We start from the raw sequence: 7,950 nt of genomic DNA, 5'->3' as shown, positions 1-7,950 counted from the left end.
GTCCAAACGGTCATTTCAGCTGCTGTGGGATCCCCAGTCTCTTTGTTATTGGGGCATGAGTAATCCAGTGTATTTTCCCATTTATTTTGGCTCAAGGACAGAGTAACTGTACCTGGCATTTGAGGCCTGAAAGCTTCACCCTCGCCTGGAAAGTCTTCACCATTAAGGGGTATGGGTTCCAAACTACCAAAACCTGGTGGAAGGGGGGAGTGGCTGTTGGCTGGTGTGTGCCTGTTTGGTGCTGCTGATGTCCTGTCTGCTGTCCCTGGTGTGGAAAAACAGAGGCATTTTTGAATCTCTTACAATTGTTGTTAGTGCTGCAGTTACTTGCCCTAAACTTATGCCATTAGCTTTCTTTCATGGTCTCTTTTGGTCCTGAGTGGTAACAAGCTGTTCTGTGTGTGGGGTTATGGAGTGAGGTAGCAAAGGTTGGTTGCAGAGGTGGTGCATGTGCCAAAAAAGGTGGAGATCTCTTCCCCCAGCCCAGCTGCGGTCCCAGAGTCCAGAATTTTCATCAACCCACCCACTGACCTGTGACTAACAATCTCACCCTGCTAACTCTTCCAGCAAAACGGGCCAAAGAAAGCGTATGCGAGCGCTGTACCACAGCCCCGGTGCTCTTTTTGGTTCCTTCCCACAGAACTTTCACTCCATACCAGTCCAGTTCCTTGCTGTTGCTTGTCTAAGTGCTGTGTGCATGTGCTATACCGTACCCTGAACTGATTCCCGACTTTTGTGCTTAATACAGCCTTAGTTGTCTGTGTCTCTGTGGCGCAATGGGTCAGCGCGTTCGGCTGTTAACCAAAAGGATGGTGGTTTGAGCCCACCCAGGGACGTAGCAGGAATAAGCCGGTGCTGCTTCTCCGAGGCCTGCGGGGAGCATCAAAGGTCCCATTTTGCTGCCCCTTGGCCTCAGTGCTTTCAGCTGGTGGTCCAAAGAGCGGGCTGGATGCCATTCAGAAACCCATCTGCCAGCAGCCGTGCCAGAGGCTCAGGCTTAATCCTCAAGGCCGAGCACAAAAACTTTCAGCCGGGAACATTTCGCTCCCTTCCCGCCTCCGCCCAAGCGGCAAGGGAGAAGCGGACGAGACACGCCGGCTCAAAGACGCCTCCCTCCCACTTCCCTGTAGGCTGTGCAAAGCTCTTGGCCTGCCTCATGCCTCATCAGGAAAGCGCGGCCATGTGGCCCAAGCCTGAGTCACGTCCGCAGCCTGGCCCGCCCCGCCCCGGCTGACAGCGCGCAGAGCCACGCGAGTCAATGGCAGGGCGAGTCGGGAGCCTCGGCTCTTTCCCCTGACAGCCACACACACAGCGCTGCCTAGCACCCCGAGAGCCTCCCTCGTGTTCTCCCGCAGCAGCCGCCTGCCGGTGTGGTGGGAAAAGGGGACCAGGAAGCACTGCAGCCTCATTCCGGGACAGGAGGCCCTCGCCATGCCCAGGCCTGCCTCTTGCCTTCAGCCCAGGCAGCCAGAGGTGCCGGGGAGCTCCCTGGCAGGCCGCTTCGCCTCAGCCACCTCTTGCCTCATGGCCTAGGCTCTTGGGGCTCTGCTGGTCACCGCCTCGCTGGAAGGCCCAGAGGGAAAAGGAACAAGCACATGCCTAGCAGAGGATGGTTTCGATCCATCAACGTCTGGGTTATGGGCCCAGCACGCTTCCGCTGCGCCACTCTGCTGGCTCTTCACGCTCCCTCCCTCGCCACTATCCGGATTAGTGCCTTACGAGCTCTCGCGCTGGCAGGCAGATGCGCAGGCTGCTAGGGAGCTGCCCTGGTCGCAGGATTGTACAGCTTCTACAGGGTAAAAGGGATCTATTTGGGGTTTGGACCCCATTGGGAGCTGGGTAGCTGAGTACCGGAGACGGGAGCACTTCTTAAACTGTTTTCAGTTAAGCCTTCAGCTTGTGGGGGGACGAGGTTCAGCCTTGGATCCGTGTCTGCAGCAGGCAGGCGCCTCTGGCTCATTCCCCCGCCCCCCCCTCAGTATTAGCAGACTGAAATCCGGAGCAAACGCACACGCCTTGCAAAGGAACAGGAGCAGGGATGTCAAACAAATGTCAACATTTTATTAAGATGACATTCAAAGAAAAAAAAGTGTTCGGTACAGCGTTTAGGCATAGAAGTTTCTGGTGATCAGTGAACAACGTACAGATTACTCAAGGGGTGCGAAGTTTGGTTTAAGATCGGGTGACGTAAGGAATACATAATCTGCAATGGCCCCGACTGGGGGGTAAAAGATTAACGTACAGACACTGAGTTAGGAGGGTATGTTGTCCATGTGAGGGCTACGTTCAGGAGCGGAGTATAACGAGCGGATACGACGATGAGGATGAATTGACCTGGCTGGCTGGCTGGCTGGCTGGCTGGCTGATGTCCTTTCTGCTATCCCTGGTGTGTAAAGGCAGAGGCATTTTTGAATCTCTTACAATTGTTATTAGTGCTGCAGTTGCTTGCCCTAAACCTATGCCATTAGATTTCTTTCACAGTCTCTTTTGGTCCTGAGTGGTAACAGGCTGCTCTGTGTGTGGGGTTATGGAGTGAGATAGCAAATGTTAGTTGCAGAGATGGTGTATGTGCCAAAAAAGTTGTAGACCTCTCCCTCAGCCACCCCTGTCCCACAGTGCAATCTGCAAAATTTCTTTGCTGTCTGAATGGAAAAGAGCATTTTACTCAACTGTGAAGTTGTTTACAACTTCTAGTTTTTAACCAAGATCAGTACCTATTAACCTAAGTATTAATGATTTTAAACCTGCATCATAAAACTAAACTTCTAGTAGAAATACAAATAGTTTTATTTTAAAGAGAAAAAAAACCATATAATGTGCATTTACAGACATCAAAAGAGACCTGTAGCACTCATTACACATATACATTTTCAATCTCTTTTAATTCATCATGCTTTGGAACCCATGTCCCTTGCCTAATGAGAAGTATGTAGGTTCGGGTCAGTCCCGAAATCGTGACCTGCTAAGTACTGTTCTACTGTCCTTGATTCATATCACTAGGATAACTACACTTTATTACTCCTGCCCTAATAACAAAGAGACTGGGGATACCACAGCAGCCAAAATGACTATTTGGACAAGCACCCCCATCATGCAATGCGGGGTGGGTGTGACCATGCACATCAGCAACAAAAGGCCTTTACAACACATCACCAACAGATGGCAGGGTAGAGTTCATTCTGACCTTGCTTACATCCTCCCCCCAGCCAAGAATTGGTGGTCCTGATAAATCAGTTTCTCTATTATACCAACTCATTGGTATTGAATGCTGAAGTTATGGCCAGCAAAAGTAACCACCCATCTCTGCCCTGTAGCATCCAGCTTAGCCCTTGTTAACACATAAGTCAGTGGATTGTTCTCTGTCCATACCTGAAACTGAGCACCAGACAAGTAGTCTTGAAATTTCTCAGTGATGGCCCATTTCAAGGCCAAGAACTGCAGCTGGTGGATGGGATAGCGAGTTTCGCTATCAGACAGTCCTCAGCTGGCAAAGGCTACAAATTTATATTTACCTTCCACTTCCTGGTACGAGAGTGCTCCCAGACCCTCCAAACTGGCATCAGCATGCAGGATAAACGGTTGGTTGGGTCAGCAAGGACTAGGACTGGCACATGAATCAGGCAAATAATGATTTCCCGTAAAGCCCTGTCACATCTCTCATCCTGCCATGTCCCCGATGGAGAGGAGAGGAGCCCCTCCCCTGTCCCAGGCTAGGACTACCAGATCTGTGGATGTCAGGTGTCTATGATCCAGCCCAGTCTCAGTTCACCTGTCTTGCTCTTACTAGAGCTGATGGGGAGAGAAGTTCTTCTTTCAACCCAGGCCTACTAGAGTTGTTGTTGCAGTAGGGAAAAGATGTTCTAGAGAGAGAGGGCAGGGGGGAAATTTTGTTCTCTCTGCAGTTCTAATTTCTCGTTTCTCTTCTTTTTCTGCTCTAGCCTGGTTTCTTTCTTCCATCTCAATTTTATTTTTCCCTGCCTTGTTCCAGAGGCCTCACAGCCCAATTTTCTGCTCTAATTCTCAGTCTTCTACTGCACCCTGAACATTTCATTCCAACCCCACCCCAGAGCCTGCACCCCCAGAGCCAGTGCTCTCATCCCCCTGCACTCCAACTCTCTGTCCCATGCAGCCTGATTTAGGGTGTACTAATAATATTAATTTGGATAATATGATGAAAATTTAATTTATTATTTTACATTTTATTTAATTTAATTGAGTTACAAAGTTGCAGTTGCATTACTGCTATTCAAAAGATACATATGGCATTATATGCAACAAAGGATTGGTTAATATACTCACACCCTTCCTTGATAACCTGGTGGTAAGAGACACAGGACTAGCCTTGCAGTTCAGGTTTCTCAATTCTTGAGTGAAAGATGCAGTGCTTAGAAAAAGCTAATGTTACTTTGGGTTTACTTGACTAAGTTAAACTTAAAATCAAAACCTAATAAACAAAGAATAAAAACTTAGGGAAACCGAGCTTAGCCGAGTTACTTTGAAACTTTAAGTTTAAGAACAAGTACAGCCTATTGATAGTAGAGAGAGAGAGAGTGGAGGAAGTAAGTCAGAATGATAGAGCGACGTGCTCTAGCGAGGTGGGTTACCTCTTTTATAGGGCACAAGCACCGGAAATCCTTCCTCCTATGCCCAAATTTCATTCCTTACCCACAAAACATTAGGGTACACTTACTTCATAGGCTAGTATGTTTGTGCGTGTTGGTGACATGTACATATGCACAAGTTCCCTTGTGGTGTACCTGTTAAGTCTGTGGGTACAACACTGAAAAAAACTCCTATGCCATTGTCCATTGTTGATAGGTCTAGGTAAAGGTCTTAGACAGGTGTGGGTATTTCTCTATTTAAGTAACAAGATAAAGGTCAATTTTCCTTTCTGAGTAAAAGGTCACACTATAGAGACGCTCACTTTGCCTTAGCTTAACATACAGGATATGGCCTGTAGGTCCTCGTAAGTCATGTGCCCCAGCCAGGGCCGCCCAGAGGGGGGGGCAAGTGGGGCAATTTACCCCAGGCCCCGGGCCAGGCAGGGGCCCCCACGAGAGTTTTTCAGGGCCCCTGGAGCGAGGTCCTTCACTCGCTCCGGGGGCCCCGGAAAACTCTCGTGGAGCCCGGGCCCCCGGAGCTTCTTCACTCCCGGTCTTCGCTGGCGGGGGGTCCTTCCTCTCCGGGATAGAAGGACTCCTCCCGCCGCCGAATTACCGCCGAAGCGGGACCCGCCGCCAGAGTGCAGCTGGGTCTTTGGTGGTAATTCGGCAGTGGGGGCGTCCTTCCGTTCCGGGACCCGCCGCCGAAGTGCTCCGAAGACCTGCGGTGGGGGCTGCACTTCAGCGGCGGGTCCTGCTTCAGCGGTAATTCGGCGGAGGGGGGTCCCCACATGGGTCTTTGGGGGCACTTTGGTGGTGGGTCCCGGAATGGAAGGACCCCCCGCCACTGACTTACCGCCGAAGCGGGGCCCCCTGCCGCCAAAGACCCCGGGCCCCCGGAATCCTCTGGGCGGCCCTGGCCCCAGCCCCCTAATCATTTTTATTGCCCTCTGCTGAACTCTCTCCAGTTTGTCCACATCCCTTCTCATGTGGGTCCCAACCCCAAAAGTACTCACATTTCACCCCAATGGCTCCAAAATGTACATAGGGTGCTGCCATGGTCAAGTCACTCTTGAGCCTGCTGGTGGAGAACAAGGTGAAAATTAGCCAGGATGTTACTCAGTCAATTCCCTCTGCTCCCAGCAGGTGGTATCGGAAAGCTCCAAGATGGCTCACTTCCCTTTCTCTCATCAGCTTTAGGCCCCAGGGTTACAAATGCACAAACCAGTTGGGATTCTCCCCTGGGCTCAGGGTGTGGGGCTGCTCTGAGGGGATGGACTTGCACACTTGGGATATTAGTGCGAAGATACAATTTCAATTTCTCATAAAGAAATCTGAGGGAAAAGTTTTCAACTAGCAATAATCACACCTCAGATTAACTTCATTGGTTAAGATACTGCCACTTTTTTGGGTAAAAATCTTATTTAGTGAAAGGAAAGCTGCAGTGACAGCCTGGTTACTGGGGTGCAAAACATTTTTCCCCTGGGAGAAACAAGAAGTTAGAATTAGAAATTTACATCATTTGTTCCAATGTTGGCACAGGTTTAATTTTGCTTCTGTGTAGGTTTGTTTCAGGTTGTGACTGTTTTGGTTTATTGGGTTGTTTTGTTTTTTTAAATTGGAATGGAGCTTTTAATTGACATTTGCTGGATTTGAATGGCTGACCTACAACACCAGTTTTGACATTGTTCTGCATATTTTATACAGATTTGGCCAGTATTCAAGGATTCGATTCCTTTATAGGAGATTTTAGTGGTCAGGCTTATTTATTTTATGTTATTTTATCATCCTGCTGTAGCACACCTTTTCTATAAAATGTTGAAATTATTAATTTATGGTATTTGTTAGTTTTTATTTTTAAAAACAAAGTTTTTCTTAGTGTTTGGGTTTTAAATTAAGCATTGTTTTTGGTTTCAATTTTTTATTTTGGCTTTGGTTATTGATGGGATCTTTAAGAACTTTGGATTTAATACTAAAATTTGGACAACTTTAGATTATTTAAAGTAAACCCTGTTTACTATTTTATTTTAATAAAGGTTGTATTGCTCTAACCCTTGGCCTTTAAGTGGGAAGGAGCAGAGGCATGGGCGGCATGGCCCCCGTGAAAGGTGGGGCCAGGTGATGGGGGGCACAGCCCCCCCAAATTTTTGGCTAGCCCACCTCAGTCCCCCACCAAATGAGAAGAGTCTGATGTCACCCCTGCTGGTCACTGGGTGTCACTGCTGCTCCATGGGAAACATGCTCTGTGCATTACCCAGATTGGCGGGAAACACACTCTGTGCATTACCGTGACTGGTCAGTGGCGGGTCACTGCTCCTAGAAGGCAGACACACGCTGTGCATTACGCCACCTGGCCACTGGGTGTCACTGCTGTATCAAGGGAAACACCTTCTGTGCATTTCCCTGAATGACCACGAGGTGTCACTGCTGCGCCAAGGAAAACACCTTCTGTTCATTACTCTGACTGCCCACTGGGTGTCACTGCTGCGCCCAGGGAGACATAAGAACGGCCAGGCTGGTTCAGACGCAAAGTCCATCTCACCCAGTATCCTTCTGTCTTCTGACAGCGGCCAGTGCCAGGTGCCCCAGAGGGAATGAACAGAGCAGGGAATCATCAAGTGATCCATCCCCTGTCGCCCATTCCCAGCTTCTGGCAAACAGAGGCTACAGGCACCATCCCTGCCCACCCTGGCTAATAGCCACTGATGGACCTGTCCTCTGTTCATGTATCTAGTTCTTTTTTTGAACCCTGTTATAGTCTTGGCCTTCACAACATCCTCTGGCGAGGAGTTCCACAGGTTAACTATGCAACTGCCCTGACTTTACCGCCCCCCCACCCCGGGTTGTATATGGAAAGGAGGATGAGGATGAGGAGAGCCATGATGTGTCTGTCACTGGCTGGTGCCTCAGTTTCCTCTAGGCAGCAGTGCTGCAGGCTCCTTTGATCAGTTCCCATGCAACTGTGTCGGGGGAAGGGGGAGTAGAGGCTCATGCCTCCCAGCCCCACACCCCTCTTCCAGCAGCTGGGGAATCCAGGCCAAATGTAACCCTGGTAGCTGGGACGGGATTAGCCTGGGCCGGGGTAGGGCTGGGGAGGAATTGCTGGGGAGACAGATGCACCCGCTGTGAGGGGAGATCCTCCCATTCCCTGCCAGCCCCCCTCATTTCTTGCAGCACGGCGCCACCTAGCACTTCTTACTCTGTCGTGGGGGTGTCTGCTGCCTGCTTTCTCCCTTAGCATCGTCTCTCCCCCAAGGCACTGGTGTTGCCCGTCCAGCGCCCTGGTGTGCCCCGTTGCGCTGCTCTGCAATTGCGGAGACAGCTGGTGGATGGAATATGGGGGTGGGCA

General features: G+C 50.0%; 1 non-coding gene and 1 pseudogene across 1 annotated transcript; one reads left to right on the top strand and one right to left on the bottom strand.

The window, feature by feature from the left end:
- Nucleotides 1-762: 762 nt before the first annotated feature.
- Nucleotides 763-836, top strand: TRNAN-GUU. The gene has a single exon. It is a non-coding gene; the product is annotated as a tRNA-Asn (tRNA).
- Nucleotides 837-5,900: 5,064 nt separating this feature from the next.
- Nucleotides 5,901-6,015, bottom strand: LOC123358703 (annotated as a pseudogene).
- Nucleotides 6,016-7,950: the final 1,935 nt, after the last annotated feature.

Source organism: Mauremys mutica, unplaced genomic scaffold, assembly GCF_020497125.1.
Source record: "Mauremys mutica isolate MM-2020 ecotype Southern unplaced genomic scaffold, ASM2049712v1 Super-Scaffold_100095, whole genome shotgun sequence".
Lineage (NCBI taxonomy): Eukaryota > Metazoa > Chordata > Testudines > Geoemydidae > Mauremys > Mauremys mutica.
Note: the sequence above shows the minus strand (reverse complement) of the source record. Positions and strands in the feature narration are given on the sequence as shown.